Here is a 25,407-nt window from a genome sequence, read left to right on the forward strand (position 1 = left end):
AAATCTGGGAACCATTTGTAAAGTTCAGCTAACAATATCATGTCTATTTTTTTATTGACAATCATGAATTAAATACTAATGAAAATGCAGAGGTGGCAAAGATAACAATACTAGGATAGAAGGGTTAAGATGAATTCTTAATATTAAAGTAACAAGGATATATTTTCAAGATGAATTATGACGAGGACTTTTTTTCTTTTGGGAAATGACTTCATTATGCATTTTTTTCTACAATTCTCCACATATACTACTACTCATAAGGCCCTTGAAACTTTACTTTTGTTAAGACTTTTAAGTGCTTATTGCTTCGTCTTAAAACCTTTTTTTAATATGCATTTAGTGTCATCAACCACAGAAAACAAGTAAATTTTTATTTCCTGAATCATTCAAGTTTCGTGCCTGTGTTAAAAGCTATAAAAATGTAGAAGAAATACCTAAAATGAATTACCCATCAGGTTCCATGTGTTCCTGATGGGCTATATTTTGTAATAATCGTCAGTGATTTGAATAATATTTATTAATGTCACTGCACTTACACTGCCAATATTTATAATAGAAGGCGTATAAGGGCATGGAATTTATTGCTGTATCACAAATGAAAGACTGGAAATAAATTGGCTGGTTGATGCTATGGCATGAAAGTGCTTATTTGTTATCATTTTAATTGAGTGTCTAAACCAAGCATCAATATTTGCATATGGAAATAATTTAGATTTATTAAAAAAGTACTCTATTTGTTATACTTCATTGTATATTAGGTACAAATAAAGTTATGAATTATAGATATTATTCTGGGAAAGTATTGATTAGGCTTCAGGTAGACCTATTTTCAAAGATCTAGCTGGACATAATGAGATCTGGAAACAGTAAACTATAGAATAGAGATATCAGAATAGAGTCTGATAGGGGACCCTTTGCTAGGTTATAGAATGTGTTAGACTTCAGGCATGGGGATTATATCCATTTAGACTTAGCTTGGTCTGGGGGAGTTTGAGGGACTCCAGAGACAAAGAAAGCCAGATGAAAGTCTAGGGCCATAAAGTAGAGAAGTTAACTTCAGTATAATGGAGTGCTAGTCATAAAAGAAGCCAGAGAAATCACTTTAAAATAAGTTAGATCAGGCCTGCACAATTTGTGGCCTGCCAAAGGAAACATGTTTTCCGCTATGTTTGTCGTGGGCCACCCAAAACCCTTTGGTGTGCTGCAAGTGGCCTGTGGTCCTTAAATGACCCATGGGCCATAGGTTGTGCAGGCCTGAGCTAGATAGAAAAATAGAGGTCAAAAATTAGAGGAAGGATTTTTATGGAAATTGAAGCCTTAAAATAACCAAAGACAAAGGATGAAATGGATATTCCATTTGAAGGTGGAAAGTCCAAAGCTCAAGAATTCTTAAGATCTATCTTTTCCACAGAAAAAGATGTCAAAATGTTATGTCTTCTCTGGCTGAGGCCAAAGAGTAGGGAATTGCTTAGGGTAGCAATATAGGAGGTGGTTAAGAATCATCAAATCAATAAGCATTTACAAAGTACCTACTATTTGCCAGGTACTCTGCCAAATGATAAGCATACAAAGACAGGTAATACATTGCCAGCTTTGAAGAAGCACATAGTCTACTGGATGATATAGATGTAAACAACTACATACAGACAAGAGGTATATTAGCTAAATTGGAAATAATCTCAGGAGGAAAAGCTAACATTAAGAGGAGGACTGCCAGTCAAGAGGGGCTTCAAGATCCAGAGATAGACTATAGGGAGGTGTTATTTAGAACAGCTGAACTTTTCTATAATTTTAACAAACTGAATGTAATGGCTAAAGATTGAAAACTGAGATATTGTGTAATATAAGCTGTGGAGCAACTGACTCTAGAAAAAAAAAAGGAAAATGCCATCAAGAGAAATGGTAGTTGTCTTACAGCATTTCTTGAATGTATTTAGTGACAGGTAATTATTGCCCCATGTGGCATCTAATTCTTCTCCTTTTATTTTTTTAAAAGCCTATGTATTATATAGTTCATCCTTATATCGAGTTGAAATCTGACCTTCCATAATTTTACCTATTGATTTGTAAATAAAGTAATTAGAGAATGACATAAAAAAAATCATCATATTAAGGCTTCTCATGTAGAAACTTTGATCCACTTATCTCATTGGACTAGAGTAAGAGGCCTAGGTGGCAAAAAGTTAGTGTTTCAGATTTTTTATGTTCAATAATGAAAAGATCCTTGGCTACAAACTTGATCTCGAATCTTCAATCTTATAATTCATACTCTTGGTGAGAAGATGACTGGAGTGAGTTGCTCAGTGTAAAATGAATCACTTTTGATGGGGAAAAGAAAAAGTCCTTAGAGCTACATCGTTTGTATAGATGAAGAGTATAACCCTTTTTTAACTTTTTCATGAATAAATTTCTTAATTTTCAAAACAGTAGAGGTGGCAAACTGTATGCCAATTTAATTGAATTAGAATCCTGGGAAGGGGGTGGTGGTGGGGAAGGCATTATATGTTATTAAAGATTATTATTATGTTATTATTATGAAAATTATTATGTTATTAAAGTTAGTATCTAGAAAAGGAAACATTGACCACAAAGAGCCAGCATGGATTCATCAAGAAATGGCTTTGCCAAACAAATTTCATTTCCCTTCTTGACGTGCTTATCAGCCTGGGAGATCAAAGGAATTATGTAGTTACAAATGAGCCAGATTTTAGTGTTGCTTTTTGACAATTCCTCATGATATCCTTGTAGATGAAAGAAATAAGTGGTCATCTTGTCTTTGACTGAAAATTTCAAGTTAAGGAAAGTTACTACCCTCTAAGGAAGCCCATTCCACTTTTGCATTTTGCTCACATGAAGCTTAAATCCACCAATCTGAAATTTTTAACTATTTCTTTTAGTTCTTCCCTGTGGAGCCAAACAAAACAAGTCAAATCCTTTTTCTACACAACAACCCTTCAGACACTTTTACTACTCTGTTTTCTCTTGTCCTCTTCATATTGCTTGCTTTAAAATAATTCCACTAGCAATTTTTAATGGCTGACACTCCATTTTATCAGAGTTAATTTTTGTACCTTAGAGCCCTAGACTTTCATCTGATGTTCTTTGTCTCTGGAGGCCCTGAAACTTCTCAAAACATGTTGAGTTTAAATGGCTATTTTCTCCATTCCTTAACTTGGAAGAGCTTATATAGCTACCCAGCACAGGTTCCCCTCTCAAAATATGCTTCTTTTCATATTTGAAATCTCTATTCCATAATCTCCTTCCTATCAATGTCCTAGTTCTATATCTCACTATGGTCAGTAATTGGTAGATCTATGAAAACAGATCTACCTGAGCACAATCAATACCTTTCCAAAATAAAATCTATACCTCTTAACTTAATTTCTGATTTTGAAAGATGAAACATAACACACTGAATATTTTAAAATTATTCTCAAATTATTTCCAATTTCAAATTTGGCTTCCGGATTGATATTTCTGTCTTGTGGTGTCCCTCCTATTCATTTCTTGTTTCCAGATGTTAAAAACAAAACAAAACAAAAACAAATTGAATACCCATCAGCATCTTTCCAAAGGTCTATGATATCTTTTTGTATAAGATCAAGAGATGTGGCTAGATTGTGTTATTCTATTACTATTGTACAGTTTTGTGAATTTGAATTGTTTGAATGGCTATACACAAAGAGATATTTTAATGGGGTAATGTCAGCTTGGAAGATGGTCTTTACTGAAGTGCCCAGCACTCTGTCATTAATTCTGTGTGATTTCATATTTTAATCAAAGATCCAGACCAAGGCATAGGGGATAAGATTATCTAATTTGTAGATGATAAAAGGAAGAAAAGCTTACAGATTGGGTAACAGAATCAAGATCCAAAAAGATGTTGATTGGTTCAAAAATTGGGCCAAATTCAGTCAATTCCATTGTCAATTTTAACAGCCTTTTTCTCAGTGTTCATCTTTTGTGAACTCTCTGATGCATTTGGCACTGTTGACTTTCCCCTATCCCCCTTCATCTGGAACTCTCTACTCTTTGGGTTTTCAAGACACTGATCTCCCCTGATTCTTCTATTTGTATAAATAAGGTCTTTCTTAATCTCCTGTGCTTACTCATCTTTTTTGTCAGTCACATTAACTACTGATGTACTCCATGGCTTTATCAATGCCACTCCCCCTTTTTTCTCTGCACACTGTTGCTGTTGAGTTCAGTTGCTAACTCTATGCAGATGACTCCCACATCTTTTGGGATGCTCTATGTATACTATCTTACTCTTTCTTCTGACCTCCAGTACAAATCATGGGCTGTTTATTAGACATTTTAAATTAGATGAAGCTGCCTTTTGGACATCTTAAGCTGGATGTCCCATGAGCATCACAAGCTCAAAGTGTACAAAACAGAACTTATTATATTTCATCCCAAACCCTCTCCTCTTCTCAAATTCTCTATCACTGTTACGGACACCACCATCATCCCAGACACCTAGTTTTGCATCCTTGGTCTCATCCTTGATTCCTAATTCACCCCACATATTCAATCTATTGCTAAATCTTGGCATTTCTACCCCCACAACATCTCTCCATTTGTCCCCATCTCTTCACTCACACCACCACCACCTAGCACAGGCCATCATTACCCTGTCTGTTACAATAGCCCTTTAATCATATCTTCCCATTTCCGTCCATCCTCCACTCACCTACCAAAATGTTTTTCTAAAGTTCAAATCTGGCCATGTCACCCTCCCATTAAAAAAAAATAAATAACAAACTGCAGTGGCTCCCTGTTACTTCTTGGATCAAATATAAATTCCTCTGTTCGCCATTTAAATGTCTTTGTAGCCTTGTCCCTTCCTCCCTTTTAAATCTCAAACTTTAATCCTCACATGTAACTTATTATCTAGCTACATTAGCATACTTCATTTTCTTCATATGCTCTGGTCCATCTCCTACCTCACCTTTGTACTGGCTCTCTGTCTTCTTGAGGATTCTCTCTCCTTCTTTTCTTCTACTTCTTATTTTCCTTGGCTTCCTTCAAGACTCAGCTCAAACTCGTATCTTCTAGAGTTCTAGAGGAGGCCTTTTCACACACCTCCCAGATCCTAGATCCTTCTTCTCTGAGATTATCTTCTCTATTCTAGTTTTTATACAGCCCCAGTACGGACAAAAACAAATTCTGGCTCAAATATGACTAAGAAAGCATTTAGCAAAACAGATGTGGCAAGCATAAAGAATTGATTCCTGATAATCTAATCGAACAAAGATTTGTTAAGTGCTCCTATATGCAAGAAACTGTGCTAAGTACTGTTTGGTCATAGATTAGAGTAGGCCTAGCTGTTTAGACTTGTTAGCTACTCATTTTTCCGGACTAGTTATATGGAATAATGAGAGGTAGCTAGAAGAGGCTTCCATCTACCTATATTTCCTGGAGACATTGTTCAAATGTTGGGCCGCACTTTTGTGACAGTTATAATATCTATTTTACCTAATCACACCTGTGTATTAAAATTAAAAAAAAAACTTTTTTAAATGACATTAAAATGCCCTTCAAGATAGCATCAAGTTTTTCAGCTGCTCTATCACATAGTTGACTTATATTAAGCTTGTAGTCCATTAAAGCCTCCAAATCTTTTAAAAAATAAAACACCACCTAAATATGACTCTACCACAAATAAATCTGGTAGTATGACACTTTCAAATATCAACTGAATAAAAACAATACCTATCTGGAGAGAACCATAGGACTATGTAATCTGAATTGCAGGATTTGAATCAGAACCATGGGAAATTAAACACTAATGCAAACCTATATTTAATCCATCCATGACAAACTTTGCAAAACACCATGTATAGTTCAAGAAAATAATCCAAACAATCACTTGAAGAGGACTTGTCCTCAAACTCAATCTTATTATATCCTGCAATAAAACAATCCAAATTCTTGCATGTGCCTGGAAAATGTCAGTATGTGAAGAATCCAAAGAATGTAGTTGTCTGAATGCTGCTAGCAACGAAGAGGGATTTGGGAAGCTATTAGTTTTATGAAAATCTTCCCAGCAAGCACAGTCTGCCATTTGATATACCTTTGAAGGAGGAAGTTCTTCAACCACGCAAAAATGTATATGGGTCATTACCAGTAGTACCATAGCATTTAGAAAGTCACTCCCCAAATGCTATGAGATCTGCTTTAAAACAAAACAAAATGAGACAAAACAAAAGTTCAACTCAGTTTCCAAATAAAGGTCAAGAAAGTTTTTAACTGAATATAGTCTTTCATGCATCAATAGTGATATTCTACTATATGTTTTAAAAAAAAAAGAATGAGTGGACCTAAGCTTTAACTATGCATCTGCATTTTTAACTTGGAGGGTCAGGCCTCTCTGAGTCTGTTGGTGAGGAACAGGATGTAATTTAAATTTAAAGTAATCTTGGCTTCATGAAAGTTGCTTTTTTATATGCCATAAAGTACAATTGTACACTCCCCTCTGGATAACGAAAACAGCAACAACAACTGGCTTTTATATAGCACTTTAAGGTTTGCAAAGCTCTTTAAGGTAGGTGCTATTTTTATCTCCATTTTAAAGATGGGGAAACTGAGGTAGGCAAAGGTAAAGTAATTTGGTCTTGAGTCACATAGCTAGTAAGTTTTTGAGGTGGAATTTAAACTCAGGTTTTCCTGATCTATCTACATATCTATACACACACACACACACACACACACACACACACACACACACACACACATATTCTGTATATACACACAGATCTATGCACAGATATGTGCATGTACATACATATGCATATTTGTGGAAAGAGAGAGGGAAAGGAGAGAAAGAGAGAGACAGATAGGCACAGGGTGGGGAGAGAAAGAGAAAGAGAGAGACACAGAGAGAGAGAGAGAGAGAGAGAGAGAGAGAGAGAGAGAGAGATTGTTATTCTCCACTTGCAGAATATGTAAAATACAATCTCTCTTTTGTTTTCAAAGCTACCAAAAAGTTTTCTCCTCCTCTTCATTATCAATTTTCCCTTAGCCTATAGCATTAGGTATTACTTTTCCTAAATCAAAACAAACAAAAACTATTGTTGGAGAAAGACCAGCAACCTGTCCAGGAATCACAATTTTTATACTTTCTTTTCATATGTGCTTAAGGGAAGTGATATTTATTTAGAGAGCAAAAATCCTTTCCTCACTAATCTCAGCATTTGATTTTGTTTTTAATAGTCAAAAGTATTCCATCCAGATTTGAATCCAAATGAAACCAAAGCTGGTGACAGCAAATCAAGCCAAATTGTATTTTTCAGATCAGAGATTTTCCTAATTTTTATTCTAATTAAATTTTCACTGCCATGAATGACAAAATTCCTCTTTGCTAAACAATAAACTTTACATGCCTTTGGGCATGGAAAATAAGTTCTAATAAGACCATCATAACTCTGGCTCCAAAGTAGGTCCAGGGATAGAAAAGACCATCTGCTACTGTCAGGGTCCCATTTATAGCCATATTCAAAAGGATCAGCTGCCCTTGTCTTCATGATGCCACTGTCAGCTGTAGCTAAGGAGTTAGAATCCAGCCCAGAATACTTGACATTTTGCTAGAAAGAGGGAGTAAATGTGAACAATATCAAAATAGGATAAAACAGAGAAGCAGGTGAAAGATTTTTTTTTCATTTATACCCCCACCACCACAACAATAGCACACACGTTCTAGTCCACCAGCATAAGGTTGAATGTCAAGAAGCAGGTGCAAGCCCTGGAAATAATGACACTCTTTAAGAGACAAGCAAGACTGGTTATTTTTAAAATACCTGCTGTCTTGAATTTCACCTGACCTGCTGTAAAAGAGGACAGCCTGGATTCAAATCCAGAACCTCTCCAAGTCTAGTGCTCTTTCTAATCTGAGGAAAAACTAACCCATCACCTGAAAAGATAAGCACAAAAGTTCTCCTCCAGCCTCTGCTTTTTAGAAATCTAGCATTTATTCATTTAAATGGAGGAATTTTATTTTGAAAAAAATCAAAGGTTACATAAAAGACACTTGCTAAATTCATACCTATTGAAATATTCAGTGTACACTGAGTATAACTATAGAAAGACACCCAAGTTGTCTAATAATAATAATAATAATTATTATTATTATTATTATTATTATTATAGCAATGATAATCCTTCTCTAGGGCAGCCATATCCTCTTCTACCTCAAAGGACTCTCCTTTCTACATAACCTCCCCCAAATACCAATGAACAAAGGGTTATTTGGCATGGGACAACTAGATGGTGAAGTAGATAAAGTAACCAGCCTGGAATCAGAAAGACCTGAGTTCAAATCTGGCCTCAGGCACTTCTCCAGCTGTGTGATCCTGGGAAAATCACTTAACTTTATTTACCTCAGTTTCCTTGTGTATAAAATGAGCAGAAGAAAGAAATGACAAACCACACCAGCATCTTTACCAAGAAAACCTTAAATGGGGTCACAAAGAGTCAGTCGTGACTGAAAGATGACTAATGACAACAACATACTTGGGATACTATCTGATCACACATATAGTCCAAGGCATCAGCAACAGGTATAGAGATACTCATCATTCATATAGCTCACTATACCTTGGCCAGGTAACCACAGTGAAAGGCTAGTAACTGATGGCAACTTTGAAGCCAATTGTGCATCAATCCACAAACTGAAGTGATGGTGATGATGATGGGATTGACATCTTTGGGAACCATGTCACCGCAGTACAATAGAAAGCATGTAAGGGTCACCACCATCTGGTTGGTGGGCTCAAAGAGAGTACTAGTGATACATGGTAGGTCGTCTCAGGAGAGATGACTGGGGGTATGTGATTAGAGGAAAGTGGATGTGGGAATAGGACACCAGGTTGGTCTGGAATTCTGTTAGATGAACATTCAGGACATTATCAAATAGGAGAAAGACAGTGATGGAGGACAAAATTTGGCTAGTAAAGGAATTCAGTTCAGTCTAGGTTGGGCATTCACTATTACGGTTTTTTAGACAGATATTGTAGATGTCCTCATTATCTATCATGAAGGCACAATCAAAGTTTTCCAGAGTGCTTTGGGTGCGCGGAGGACTCAGAATGGAGTTATAGGGCTCATCTTCAGCAATGAAAACCTGAGGGTCCAGGTAAATGGAGAAATTCAGCTTGGCCTTCATGCCATAATCAATTCACAGATATTCTGTCAGCAGAGAGGAGGAATCAGAGCCAGTTAAAACACAACAATATATAAAAACAAAAATCCTTAAAGACTCCTGCACTGATCAGCAGGCTTCTGATTCTTATCCAGAACAAGGTGGATGATTTTCTTTCCAAGAATGCATGTTTCTTGCCAGTGATCAGCTTTCAGGATGGTAGAGCTAGCATAGTAGGTTCCAGCATGAACTTCATCAATAACAGTTGACTCCTAAATATTATAGTATATCTTTTTGTGTTGGCTAAGAATTTGGAAACTGAGGGATACTCGTCAACTGGGGAAATGGCCAAACAAGTTGTGGTACATGAGTGTAATGGAAATCTATTCTGCTATAAGAAATGATGAGGAAGCAGAAAAACCTGTAAAGACTTACTTTAACTGATGCAAAGTCAAGTGAGAAGGACCAGGGGAACATTGTACACAGTAAAAACAATGTTGTGTGATGATCAACTATGAATAGCTTGCCTCTTCTCAGCAATACAAACAATAATTCAAGACAGTTCCAAAGGACTCATAATGGAAAATGCTATCCATTTCCAGAGAAAAAACTGAGGGAGTCTGAATGCAGATCAAAGCACACTATTTTTACTTTTTTCATTTAAAAAATTGATGTTTCTTATTTCACAACATGACAAATATGGAAATATGTTTTCGTGATTGCACATATATAACCTATTTAACATTCTTACTATTATAGGGAGGGGGAAGGGAGGAGAGAAGGAGAAAATTTGGAACTCATTTTTGCTTTTACAAAATAAATATTAAAATTGTCTTCACATGTAATTGGGAAAAAATAAAATACTATTAAAAAATAACAATTGGTCGCAGGTCTACAAACTGCTTGGGCAACATACTGGCTAGCCCCTATTTCACTCTAGAAGGTGTGGAAGGAATCATCATCTCCCCTGTGGGTATTGTCACTTGGCTTCTGACCTTCAAGCTGGATATGATGTTCCAGGCAGTACAGCTCTCAGCAGGCTTTGCCAATCTGGACACTCTCACATGATACAGGTACAGGAAGACCTGCTGGGCTAAGAAGAAATCAAAAGTAGGGTAATACAAGTTTCTCACTGATTAATCATTACGGAGTTTCAGGGTGAAAAATAGTCTAAGGTCTTCAAAGTACAAGTTTGGAAGATAGGTACTATTATGATCTCCATTGTACAGATGAGAAAACTGAGGCAGCCAGGAATCATATAGTTAGTGAGAATCTAAGGCTAGAGTTTAACTCTGTCTTCCTGACTCTAAGGCTAGCAATTTATACATTACATAACTGCCTCAAATGACTTTGCATTATTTGAGAATGACCACAGCTATCTTTTTTACCTAGCCTCTAGTTTGAATTATCAATCTTTAATCTCTCTAACATGTTTGGCTCCCTCTCTGAGCAAATAAGGAAGTTAGTTTACTGCTATATTTAGTTGTTGTGACTTTCTGCCACAGAATTTGACTTTTTTCCCTTTTAACAATTTTTTTTTAATTGATTTGTAGTACTCCTTGGGATTGCGTAATGGAGAAGCCCTTCTCTCTGACTTCAGAGCTGGCACAATTATTTTCTGCTTGATTTTTCCTATCTGAGGATGCTTTTATTTGACTGTTGAGCCAGATTTCTATAGATATACAATAAGGGCAACCCCTATCACTCAGGCCCCATGCTGCCTACTTACATGTGTGTGTGTATATATGTGAATATGTATGTATATGTATGTATTTATATATGTGTGTATGTGTGTGTTATTGATATCCTTGAGTAATACATGTGTGTTGATTTAAGCAATCTTGTATTTGGGCATCATACATGATATGCATACACATTGCACATATTGAATATTTGTAAAACAACATTGCTTCAATATTGTTATTTTGTTATTTCCTCTACTCTTAAGTACAGGCTAGTTTCCCTATTGTTTCAATTGACAGTAGTTTTCATTGTTTCCTTATGGTGGTTCAGTGGAGACAGCAATGGGCTTGGAATCAAGAAGACTCGTCTTCATGAGTTCAAATCTTGACTCAGACACTTACTAGCTATATGACCCTGCTCAAGTTTCTGAAGCTTGTTCTTTTAGTTCCTCATCTGTAAAATGAACTGCAAAAGGAAATGGCAGACGACTCTAGCATCTTTGTCAAGAAAACCCCAAATGGAGTCTTGAAGAATGTAATGGAATACTATTGTTCCATAAGAAATGATGAGCAGACAAACTTCAGAAAAAAAACATGGAAAGACTTATATGAACAGATGCTGAGTGAGGTGAGCAGAACCAGGAGAACATTGTACGCAATTACACTTACATTGTACAATGACTAACTTTGATAGACTTAGCTCTTCTTAGCAATGCAAGGATCTAAGACCACTGCAAAAGACTCATGATGGAAAATGCTATCCACATCCAGAAAAAGAATTATGGAGTCAGAATGCAGATTGAAGCATACTATTTGTTCTCTCTCTTTTTTGTTGTTGTTTTGTTTTCTTTCTTCTTTCTCATGGTTCCTTCCATTCTTTCTAATTCTTCTTTATGACGTGGCTAATGCGAAAATATGCTTAATAAGAATGTATACATAGAACCTATATCAGACTGAATGCCATATTGGGTAGGTGAGGGGAGGAAGGTGGAGAAAATTTAGAACTCAAAAGTTTATGGAAGTGAATGTTGAAAACTGAAAATAAATTACCTTAAAAATTTTTTATAAAGGGCTTTGCAAAGAACAAAGAATTTGCAAACTACATTACCTCATTTGATCCTATAATAAGAAGAAGGAAATACCCTTAGAATTAAAAGCTATTGCTATCCATCTTACAAACAGGAAAAATGAGACTTAGAGAGATTATATAACTTGCCAGGGTCACATAGCTAAGAAACACCTGAGGCAGAGTTTGAATTTGGGTCTTTCTAAACTCCAAGTCCAGCAGTTAACACACAGTGCTCAATATCTACATGTATCATGTTTGTGTCTCTATGTTCAAACAGGAGAGAGGAAAGGTTTTCCTTGAGAAATTAAATTGTTATAAAGAATCTCAATAAAAGATATTTTAAGAGAAAAAAGTTAAATTATAATATCGTTGTAGACACAATAATCTTTTAATACTAGTAAGTGAACTCATATCCCTAAACTTCTCTATTAGCTCAGGAGGAGGGTTAATCAAATTTACAAGCATTGAAGATGATAATTCAAACTGGTTAACTGGGTGAATCTACCATTTTCTTGTCATTGCATAAGGAGATTTGTATTTTGGAGATGAATGCATGTAGGTTTCAGTGTGATAGTACCCAGCATTTCCTTTTCCTTCATTCCTCTGCTTGGAGAGGTTTGCCTAAGCAAGGGACTGACAAAAGATTATTTATTTATTTTTTTACCCTCCCAGCCTAATGCATGTGACTTATATACATGCCCTCCCAGTTTAAGGAAACTTTAAAGAGCAACAGAGCCCCAAAGACATGAGAAGTAGAGCAGTAGCTAACTGATTACTTCCTTCATGTACTCCCTAAAACTTATCTCTCTAGGCCGCCCTACCACTCCCCTCAGACTCAGTTGTAATCAATGTCTAAGGCTCTCATTCTACTTTTTCAGAAAGTGCAAAGATCTTCGACATAAAACTGGTAGAGCTTCTCCAATTAGGCTCCCCTGGAAATTTTAGCTCTGTGGATAGCCATGTCCTAGGCCAAGAGATAGGAGATCAGGTTCATTGTTCACAAGCTATTTTTTTTCTTCTCCTTTCAATAATTATCGTAGAAACACTTGAGACACCTAACCCTAACTTATAGTAACTGACCAGTAAGCTTCCAAAATCTACATCTCTATAGCTCTAACCTGGCAATGCTGACTATTTGCCCAATAATCACCAAACTGCTTTGGGGTTCAGCATCCAAAAGATTTTTTTTTTTAAATCTCCAAGTCTCTGGAGAGAGTATTTGATTTAGAGAGTACTTGGTCATGCTTGGGTGAGAAAATGTTAGAGATAGAATTTATTCCCTGGAATGTTTTTATTGTTTGCTTTCAGCTAAATTACTTCCTGGCCTTTTTACATTCAAATGAACAACTCAAAGTCTCAGGTCCTTTACTAGATAAAAATGTACATACTCAGTTTTACATCCTTTACAAGGTATGAGAGCAATACACTAAAATCTAAAAGGTTCTTCCCCTTTGGGACATACACTTACACAGGAATGGTGAACTAAACTGCCTTTCCTTTTTGCTCCAGCAATTCCACTGCTAAGCACATACTTCAAATAAGCTCAAAAAGAAAAAAAAAAGATACAAAAATTTGTTACATACCAAAATATGTATAGGTGCTTTTTGTGGTAGTAAATAGCTAAACAAAGTAGATATCTGTTATTGTTGTTTGTTCTTCATTCTCGAAGGGGACCATGACATGGGGGGGGAGGGGGAAGTAATGCCATGACATTCAAGGGAATTAGATTTAAGTGAGTGAGGGCTGTGCAAAATCACCAGTCTCACTTTCTCCTATAATTATGGAATAGCTAAAACAAAACAAAACAAACAAACAAACAAAAACACTACAGTACATTAAGTACAAAGGTATAGTAAGAATTATAGGAATGTATAGTAAGACAATATGAATATAGAGAATTCAGAGATATGTGAGATGTGTATGAAATAATGCAGATGGAAATAAACAGAACCAAAAGAACAAAATCCACAATGACCACAACAATGCAAATGAAAAGATCATTAAAAGCAAATCAAACTCTTATTAATTGGAAAAACAAAAGAAAACAGTGAAGACTCTAGAGAATGGACAATGAAAATTACTTTTTCCCTCATGGTAGAGAGGCAGAATATAACCTGAATAGAATATGAGATACACGGTTTGATGTGATCTCTGTATCAGATGTAATTATTTAATTGTTTTTTTTTCTTGCTCACAACTGAGAGTTCAAGGGGGATAGGGATAAGTAGGAAATTTCCCTAGAAATGATTGTGATTTAAAGAAAAGGGCAATATAATATTTGGGAGCTAAAATCAATGTTAACAGTATCACAGTCCCTACTGGACTCGAAAGATCTAGAAAGATTGCTTTCACAAGAAGCCCAGTTAGAGCAGAGAAAGTTTAGTTGGTGGGTTGAGTATCATTGCATGCAAATATGTCACAAAAATTTATTTTCTTCTTTTTTTAAAAAATAGGCCTGTAATTATGGTAATTCATTCTCACAAGTCCATTTGACCTATTTGTTTTTTATGTTTGTTTTATTCTTCCTAAAACATACCTGATCATTTCACCCCTTTCACCATTCAGTCAACTACCATGATTTCCTATTACCTCCAGGATTAAATATAAAAATTCTGTTTGGCTTTTAAAGTCCTTCATTACCTACTTCCATTTTATCCAGTCTTCTTATGCCTCGCTCCCACCTCCCTCCCCCCATATATCAACTACTCTGTGATAAAGTGACAGTGGCTTTCTTGTTCCTTGAAGAAGACATTCTATTTCCTTACTTTGGTCAATTTCGCTGGCCTATAACCCTTTCTTTCCTCATCTCTGCCTCACCTCCTTTCAGGTTGTCTAACTTCTCCAAGATACTTTTCCTACTCCCTAATCTTAGTGCCTTCCAGCTGAGCTTAGCTCTAATTTATCCTGTATATTTCTTGTCTGTACACATTTGTTTGCATGTTACCTCCCCCCATTGACTGCAAACTGCTTAAACACAGGAATATTTGTTTGTTTTTTTGTTGATGTTGTTGTTGTTTTTGTCTTTCTTTGCATCTCCAACATTTCGCATAGTGCTTGCAACATAGTAGGTTCTTAATAAATTGCTTGTTGACTTGACTTCTCATTTGTTTAATATAGCTTTCCTCCAATTCAAATACTACAGTATTCACTTTTTGAATAAGGATATATGTCTATGGATATTGTGACTTCTTGAGACTGTGAATAAAGATATATACTAGAAATATGCAGTGGGGGACAGGACAATGAAAGCTCAGATCTCCATATCTGTACATATACAAGTAAGATTTTCTCTGTTTTTTGTCTACTTACTTAATGGAGAAGAAAATACCTTTTAGTTGGCTACTGAGACAAAATGGAGTGAGCAAACAAAAGGCATTATCCAGCCATAATAGTCTTTCCCTTCCTGTTTGTGATCAATGAATGGGCTGCAGTAACCTTAAAGTCTAATAGGGAGAAATGACATATAAACAAATAACTACAATAGAAAATAGTACATGATAAATACATACACACACACACACACACAACACACACACACATATATGCTGAATATATTTGAGAATCCTAATTTAATGATAAATATATTAGAGACATTCCACCAAATCTTTTCCATGACTATTCCATCACTATTCTTTTTTCAAATGCTATATCTTACATATGTCCAGGCTACATATTCATTTCTAAGTACTGGTCCTTTTTGTTCCTGGTGCAAAAGACTTACTCTTTATTTTTATGTAGCAATGGAAGGCCCTACTCAAGTCACTTCCCACTCCAGAGTCTCTTCCATTCAGTTACCAAAGTGACTTTCCTAAAATGCAGATCCAGCCGCATGACCTCCCTTCTCAATAAACTCTATTGGTTCCTTATCACCTCCAGGATCAAATATAAAATTCTCTGTTTGTCCTTCAAAGCCCTTTATAACCTATGCCTCTCCTCCCTTTCCAATCTTCTAACACCTTACTCCCTGCCACATACTCTCCAATCCAGTGAAAATGGCCTAACCAAAAACTCCATCTCTCTACTCCAGGCATTTTCTCTGGGTGTCCCCCACTCCTAGAATGCTCTCCTTTCACATCTCTGCCTACTGGCTTCCCTGGCTTCCTTTTAGCCCTGGATAAAATCTCATGTTCCACAAGAAGCTTTTGCCAAACCCTAGGGCCTTACCTCCATTATTTATTTCCTATTTTTAGTGTGTATATTTTGTTTTTTTATATTTGCTTACTTAACAGGAGTTAAAATAGATTATATGAAGCTAATTTTTTTAATTCAAAATTTGAAAGAAAATGTTTAAACATAATACACTATAAACTTAAAAAAGAAAAAAGAAAAATACACTGTAAGCTTTTTGAGGGCAGGCGCTGTTTTTTTTGTTTGTTTGTTTTAGCCTCTTTTTGCATCCCCAGTACTTTGCACAGTTCCTTGCTCAAATCAGGTACTTAATAAATGTCTATTGGCTGACTGAATGAATTACATTAAAGCAGATGGACTCATTCATTGCTGGTGGAATTTCAAATATGTAGCATTTTCTGGAGCGTAAGCTCAGTACACAGTAGAAGTTATGAAATGATAATTTCGTTTGACCCAATAATTTCATTGTTCAGAATATTTCTGAAATTTTTAAGAAAAATATAACAAAGAACTATCTACTTAATAACTTTCGCAGGAATATTTACTCTAATACAAAAAAACAACTACAAAAACAAGAAACAGCTCTAATGTTCAATAAAATCATGTTAAAAACTTATATTAATATAACAGAATATGATAAGATAAGTAAAGCTAACCATATGAGGAATAGAAAGCAATTGGGAAATAGTGCGAAGCAAAACAAGAGCAAAATATACATACTAACTACATCTATAGAAGAAGAAAAAAACAATGTAAATGAAAGGACGAAGAATCCCAAAAGAGGACTTAGGAGTGACTGAAAAATTATGTACGTGGAAAATTGGGGCGAGGTGAGTTTTCTGAGGCAGTGTTGCATAGTAGATAGTTGACCCCAGAGACAAGATAATCTGGCTTCAAGTCCTATCTCTAACGAAACATGTTATGTGAATCTAGGCAAGTCCAAACTTCTCAGTGTTCCAATCACTACTGTAAAATTATGATTCAGACAATGTTCCATCATGTATTGGTAGAGAGCATTTCCTCTTTAGGGAGTTTCCTATACACAAATCTAGTCACTATCCCTAGCTGTATAAACCTCTCTCTTCTCTCTCTCTCTCTCTCTCTCTCTCTCTCTCTCTCTCTCTCTCTCTCTTCATATCTATATCTATATCTATATCTATATCTATATCTATATCTATATCTATATCTATATCTATATCTATATCTATATCTATATACACACACATACATACATACATACATAATATGTGTGTGTATGTGTATATATATATGCATGTGTGTGTATGTATGTGATGGTAAGCAAAGCACTATGTAGAGTCCAAAGAGGAAATAGAAAGGTCATCAGCAACATGAGGGTGGGGTAGATAAAGGTAAATTCCTTCCTTCACTGGTGCTATGACATTTAAGTTGAGTTTTAAAGGGTTTATTGTAATTCAATGGCAAACAGGAGGGGTCCCATTACAAACATCAGAAATAACAAAATCAAAAGCACCGTGATAGAAAAGCAGTGAGTACAGATGATGAAGGATAGTCTATTTGAGCTAGAGTAATTATATCCACTTGGTCTGAACATCATTTGACCAACATTGTAGTTAGATCAGCTGAATAGGAGGCTTTGTCTTCTTTCCCTGAAATTCTGACTATCAAAGTGTCAATAAGTTCCTAAGATATTTTCTCTTTAATTTCCCAAGGTAATAGTCTTGTATAAAAAGGGCATGTGTTGGGATCTTTTTTATGACTGTCACTTTGTCTCCACTCCCACAGCCAACAGTCCAGTTCAGGCCATCATCACCTCTCACCTGGACAGCCGTAATAGCCTCTAGTAGTCTCGCTTTCTCTTTATTCCAACCTCAACTATTCATCTTTCACTCAAATGCCAAAATAATTTTCCTTGGGCACAGGTTAAACCATGATACTATAATGCTCAAAAGAACTTTGTGGCTCTATACGGCTAAAAGTGTAAAATTCAAATGCTTTAGCTTGACATTTTAAGGCTCTTCACAGTGGTTTGAAGTTTACCTTTCAAGTTTTAGTTCCTATTTCTGTCCACATTACAGCTTTTGTATAATGTTCTAGCCAAATAACCAAACTAGACTATTAACTGTCTTCCAGATTTGACATGCTGTTCTCTCCCTCCTTATTCAGGTAGGCTGCTCTTTATGCCCAGAATATACTCTAAAAGTCTCTAAAATAGCACACAGAGGAAGTGACACAAGAAATGTCTCTCAATCAGCTATAAGGCAGTCTGTGGCAGAGACCTTCCTGGACCCAAATAAGAAAGATGAATGGGTGTTTAGGGAAAAAAATCACACTAAGTGGAAGGGGTAGCCACCTAGTAGCTGTCCTTATTCTTGGTAACTAGCAGGTAAGCTCATTTTTTTTTTCTTCCAAGGTTGAAGTACTGCAAGAGCTATTGGTATCTTGTCATTTTTGGCACCCTGAGTCAAGGTTCTAGCTACCTCACTCTGGTTACAACCCTGTGTACTTACTCCTCACACTTAGCTTTAAAAATATATTTTTTTTCCCTTTTGTCCTTCAAGGCTCAGATCACAGACTACATATTCCATGAGGTCTTCCCCAAACCACTCAGCTGAAAGTGTTCTTTCCCCAAGTAAATTTTCCTTGGCTAGCTCTCCCTTTTGTTCATATAACTCACTACTGAGTACCATATTTGTCTGTCTTACCGACAAATCTCTATTACTCCCCCTGAAGAAAGCAATCTTCTTGAAAATAAAGTATATGTAATTTTGCTGTCTTTGTGTTCTTAGGGCCAAGGGTTGTTTCTGGAATTTAAGATATTCAATTAAGGTTTATTGCATAATTGAGATCTTTGTAAAGGGTATGATATATATGAAACTCAATGCAGACTAAATTCTGTGGCCTAGGTTCTCAAGAGTATAGAAATGAGAAGGTTGTTAGGAAATGCATGATTTAATGGGAAACAAACAAACAAATATTAAACACTACTATACCAGACACTGGGATTACAAGTATAAAAATGAGGAAGATTTTACATTCTAATAGGATGATACCATGCAAATTAGGGGGCTGGGGCCAGGGGATTACAAGGGGAAACATAGAGCAGTTAATTTTTCTCTCCCTTTCCATTTACAATGGTATTTACGTTCATATTCATGTTATCTATTTTATTACTGTTTTGCATTTATTTTTATATATGTGATGGCAGACAAAATAGCAAATTGCCTGGGTAGTTCCTGATTTCCTGTTGGATATTTGGATGTGATGTGAAGTGTAGCTTGTGATCAGTGAAACATAGGTTTTAGACGAGATTTTTGTTACTCAAATACCCAATCAGGACAGTTCATCCTCAGGGTCCAATCCCAAAATTGAAAGCATTAACTCCTCTGGAGTGAGCATGGTCTCTTAATGGTTGCTAAGGGATATCTTCTTGTCACTGTCTGAATTATAGCTATGTCCCTATCTGACTTTGGAGGCGATCGTCTTGATAGCCTACCTTCTGGTCCAAATGACAATATTAAGAGATTGAGGGCCTGCCTCATGACTAAGAACTCATCTTTAACCAACCTTATTTCTCTATTCCATTCTAGGTTTATTAAGATCTCCCAAAAATTTAAAAAAAAAAAGGTTAATTGGGGAATTTTTTTTCTAATCAGCCTATAGTGCCCTTTATGCATTGCTAGCTTCCATATATATATATATATATATATACACATTATATATATATATATATATATATATACACACATATATATATGTGTGTATATATATATATATACACATATATATATATATATATATATATATATATATATATAATGTATATATGTGTGTCTGTGTGTCTGTGTGTATGTATGTATGTATTATTCTATCCAAAGAAAAATACTGTGGTCAATTTTTTCTTTGGATAGAATATTATATTCATTGTCCTTAGCATGTTATTTATTTATTAATGTCCTTAATTATTTAGTATATAAAATCACAAAAAAGTTAAAGCTGTTTTGCAACATGGTGCTGTGGAAATAATAGTGCTGGATTTGAAATCAGAAGGCCTTGGTTCAAATCCAGACTCTGCCACTTTCTAGCCTTGTGACCTCAGATAAGTTGCTTCCCTTTCCTGCACCTCAGTTTCCTCAATTTAAAATGATGAGACCAACTATAAGACTTCTAAAGTCTCTTCTAGCCCCTGTTTGATTCTGTGATCCTGTTTGATGTGTCTATGTGCAGTTGCCTTTAAATTCCTCTATGTTATATAGTATTTTTAACTTAAGCAGCTAATCCTGACTATTTGAAGTCTTATACAACTTTATCCCTAGAAGGGCATTACCAGCCTGCTCTGAACCCAGCAGTGGTTTCTGTTTTCTTTTTATTGACTCTTTCTTGACTCCTCCTATGCTAACTACATTTGGGTCCAGTATGGCTCTGGGCCATTGCATATTTGGAGTTTCTTCCCTCTAACACTAAGCAGCACAGCTTGGCTTAAGTACACGAGTAACGACTGAACAGCATGGCCTCAGTTGCCTTGTTTATTTAGCTGTGAATTAGCTCTGGTTGCCTGTGGAATTGTTTCTTTTCATCCTCTAGAAATTTTACCCTACCTGCTCCTATTGGCACACAGCGACTTATAGCCCACAGGCAAAATTATCCAATGGAATTAACTCAGCCAGCTTTCATTTATTTTTTCAATGGATTTTTTTTAACTTCCACTGGTTTATTTTTCCAGTGTTTTCCTGCTTGATTTTCCTAAGATAATGTGTAGCAACTATCGCAAACCCCACACACTTGACTTTCTTCCTTTTTCTTTTTCTGTCTTTCCTTCTTTCTCTTTCTCTTCTCTTTTTTCTTTCCTTTCTTTTTCTTCTTTCCTTCCTTCCTCCCTTCCTCCCTTCCTCCCTTCCTCCCTTCCTCCCTTCCTCCTTCCTCCTTCCTCCCTTCCTCCCTTCCTCCCTTCCTCCTTCCTTCCTTCCTTCCTTCCTTCCTTCCTTCCTTCCTTCCTTCCTTCCTTCCTTCCTTCCTTCCTTCCTTCCTTCCTTCCTTCCTTCCTTCTCTCTCTCCCCTTCTTTCTCTACTCCCTCATATCTCAACACATCTTATGACAAAAATGGCAAGAAAAGCGGTTTCATTGAGTTTGTTGCCATTGAAACCAGTGTGAATTTCACCTATAAAAGAATATGTATATGTATATATACATATACATATATACACCTATACATACATACACATACATATATACACCTATACATACACACACACACACACACACACACACACACACACACACACACACATATATATGTATGATCATATGTAGTTGTAGAATGGAATCCAATTACTTGGATGCTATTCTTCGATGTATCCCTAAGTAGTTGTGTCCAAACACTGTGTACATATACGATATTATTCTTCTCACTTTGAGGATTTTAAGTCTCTGTTCCAATTAAAGGATCTTTCTCTAGTAAGGTCAAACTCGATCCTAACTGACCATAATGCCCAGGAAGGAAGCATAGTTGGTGTCATATCCAGTTGGTAGAGGACTCTATTAGTCATCAGAGGACTTGGGTTCAAGTCTTAGGTGTGCTACTTATTATCTTATGATTATGGGTAAATCAGTTCATCTCTCTGTGCCTTTTTTTTTCTTTTCTATACAACTGGAAAGAGGGGAATAATAATCTCTAAGGTCCCTTTCAACTCTAAAATTCTGATACCACAAACAGAGGAGATTCTGCTTTTGTTGCATGTCACACCCTCTCATATGAAACTTTATAACAATACTGTTTGTCTTGTCCAGTCAATTTTTAGGTTTTTTGTCTTCCTTAAATGACAGAAAATTCCTAGATTTTGGAATCCCCCCCCTCCCCAGCAAAGTCTCTGGTACTCTAAACATAGTATAAAACATGTATTTTCCAAATTAAAATTAATTCATTAATCAACTTGCATGTCATTTATTTGTTGTGGACTCCCTGGCATTTAGCACATATTTTAGTGCTGATGAGATTCTCTCATTTGCTTAGAACCCCAAACAGGATAGAAGCCCAGTGCTTGGATTGAGCTTTGAATTTTTATCTTTTTTGTTCCTCTGCAGTAATCATGGCCACTGGCTCTCCTGTATAACAGCCCTTTGTTTGTAAATAAACACATTGAAATTGCTGTTAGGATTGGCTGAATTTTCTTTACATAGCAAAAATTTAAATTACTTAAATTAAAAGCTGATTTTACAGAAGAGAGAGAAACATTAGATGAAATCTACATCATTCTAAGTAGAAAAGAGAGAGAATAGAAAAGGAGTCATGTCACCTTCTCTCAGATCCTTGGAGAGAAATAGTTAATTAATGTTTCTATCCATCCCATCCACACCTCTCATCAGAGTCCTGGCAGGCAGATACAGTGGTCAAGGCCAGGGTAGGGGGGACAAGACTCTCAATGTCCTTTCTCTAGCCTCCTCATTTAGCTCCAACTTTCTCTTCTTGCTCCTGCTCACTCAAATCCAGAACTCACTGCAAGGAGCCTCTTTTAGTTATAGTCGTCTGAAATGATTGTTCACCAGGCTCTACCTACTCATCAAGGAGTCCAGCTTGGTTTCTGTTGATTATTTTGTAGGGCCCTTGTAAGTCTTCTGAGATATTTTATAAATAGCTACATTACCCAGTCTCTCCACAACTAGGTATGGAGTAGTTTTCCATCAATCTAGCAACTTATGTGGCCAAAGAAATTTCTTGGCAAAAATCTTTCACCTCGTTGAAGGTGACAAACTTAAGTATCCTAATATTGTTTGATTATGTTGACATTCTCATGAGCTGAAGTTGTGGCTAAGTGGTAAGTTTCATTTACTGCCTCTCTGAGCCAATAAATGTGGTGATTGTTGGTGTCTTACAATGTCTCCATCCTCAGAAACTACAAAACACAAGCCAATAGTAAGTGTTGCTCTTGCCCCAATATGAGAAGTTATGGTATTAAACCACTGCCATTATTCTGAGTATAGTTGTATAAATGTACTGGGAAAGTCCCACATTAGCTCAAATGAGATTGATTGTTTTGAAAAATAAACTGTGCATGCCTTCGGACACAGGAACAATATTAATAATTATTTCAGTTAATTTGATCAATGTAGCAAGTCAAGCAGGTGAATTTCTTCTTTAAAATAGATTTTAATTTAAATATACACAAAATAATCAAATAATTGTACCCAATAATAAGTGAACATAGCTCTCGGTGTGTAGAAATTCACCAAACACAATGTAAAAACAATAAGCAAATATTAATTTTCTCTGGTTTTAACTTTACAGAATGTTTTCAAGATAAATTAATTTTTATTTCTTTATATGATTCTGCTTAGTTAATTGTATCATACTGTCATTTTGTATTATGACAGGAACAATGTCTACAGGATCACTGTAATATAAACTAGACTACTATTCCTTTACATGTATAAAGCCATCCTTGGGACTTAATTTGCCCAGAAGACTAAGGCTATAACAATTGAAAAAGCATCCTGGTGGCCAAGTAAGAAAGTCATGAGGAGAGAACTCCTTCCTCAGACTTGACAATGGAAGTCCACCATGTTAAATGAGGAAGCTAGAAAAACTTTTGCCAACTGAATCAATACTGTACATTTGCTGAATATGGTTTCCATGCCATGGGTGATTAAATTTCCTTTTGTTAAGCCTGAGATGATTTACGAGGGTGTTGTTTTGTTCTACTCCCGAGCTTGAACCACCAGAGTGACCTGAGTTAGGGCTCTCCTACAACACCTATTCGTGTTTGAATATTTTCATCATGTTTTGTGTGAGTGTGAGGAACAACAAGAAGACGAATTTTGCTCGAATAGAGAGTAGAGGAAGGAGAGTAGTGCATAATGAAGCTGGAAAGTTAAGGTGGTGGGTGTGTGAGTAGAAGGAAGGGACAAGATGTAAGGGATGCTGTGGAAATAGGAATGAATTAATTTGGCAGTTCTTTGGCTATGTAGAACAAGTGAAAGCGAAAACTGAAGAATGGTGCTAAGGTTACAAACTTGAATCCCTGGAGGGGTGGTAGTGTCCTTAACAGAATTAGAGAAGTTTGAAAAAAGATGCATATTAGAAGAAAGAAAATTTAATGAGAGCTGAGATAAAGATTGTAACCTTGTCTTGTGGCCTTCCTTCCTTCCTTAGCGACTCCCTTCCCATGACCACTAATTGAAGAAGGCCTATAGTCATACTTCACTTCACTCTTGCCTTGACTTCACTTTTTCTTCTCTTGCTGCAGCACAAGAAAGGTTACCCTTCCCCGTCTCCTTTCACCCCTCTATGTTGTCTTTCTTCATTAAGACGTAAGCTGCTTGAGTGTAGGAACTTTCTGCTTGCTTGTTTTCATATTCCCAGAATGTAGCATAGTACCTGATACATAGTAAACTCTTAATAAAACTTCCTTACCTCCTTTCTTCCTTCTTTCACTCCTTTCCTTCCTTCCCTCTTACCTTGCCTTCCTTCCATGTATCTTTTTTTTTCTGTCTCCATTTGTCTTCTCACCCTTTATTTAGTTAATAATATAACCTTTGCCATCATGTCACAGCCCAGTGGAGGGTATGTCGTGGCCCACTTGGGAAGTCATTTATCTGTATAATATCTCAAACACTCCTCATGATACAAGTACTGCTTTATCAAGAGGGGTGGAGTGCCTACTCTCACTGTCACGGCTTGAATGCTATAGTCACACACACACACACACACACACACACACACACACACACACACACACACACACACACACCACCCCCAGGTTGAGGCCTGGGAGTTTCTGACTTCTAAAATGTGGAGCAAGGTTCTTTTCTCATTGTCTCTGGCTCTTTATGCCTCAACCCAGAACCCCATGAAGAATTGCTTAAAGTTTTTATTTAGGCTTAATTTTTGAGTCTCCCCAAAAGGAAGTAGAAAATTAACAATGTGTAATGTACATCTGGTATAGCACTGCTATTTGTTTCTTCTAATCAAAGAAAATACATAAAACACAAAGACTATATGCATTAAAAACTTAAAACATGATGTAGTAACCCATAATTCCTAATATACTTTCTTAGGGAGTTGATAATTAAAATATTAAAACATGAAATACTTAGTGGAACTATTGAATGGGCATTTCACCAATCTTGGATCTGTACTGTCTGCACAGCTCCCTTAAGGTACGTTGTATGGATTCATCCTTTGGATGGATGTCTACCCTGAGAATGGCACAGTAGATGAAAGGGGCACCTTCTCTAGTCCAGCAACATTACCTGAGGGATCCATTGTCTTCTAACCTCTCACAATCACTAGGTTGCCTTCTTGGTCTAAAATACTCAACGTGTCGAAGCATACTATTTGCTACTTTTCCTTTCTTCTGTCGAGTTTTGTTTCCTCTTTCTGGTGATTCCTCCCATTGGTTCTAATTCTTACTTA

At 36.2% G+C, this 25,407-nt stretch overlaps 1 pseudogene; it reads right to left on the minus strand.

Moving 5' to 3' along the window:
• Positions 1 to 1,163: 1,163 nt before the first annotated feature.
• Positions 1,164 to 25,324, minus strand: LOC110194822 (tubulin alpha-1C chain-like; annotated as a pseudogene).
• Between the last annotated feature and the right edge of the window lie 83 nt (positions 25,325 to 25,407).

The sequence above is a fragment of the Phascolarctos cinereus genome, unplaced genomic scaffold (assembly GCF_003287225.1).
Source record: "Phascolarctos cinereus isolate Bilbo 61053 unplaced genomic scaffold, phaCin_HiC Scaffold_4;HRSCAF=312, whole genome shotgun sequence".
Lineage (NCBI taxonomy): Eukaryota > Metazoa > Chordata > Mammalia > Diprotodontia > Phascolarctidae > Phascolarctos > Phascolarctos cinereus.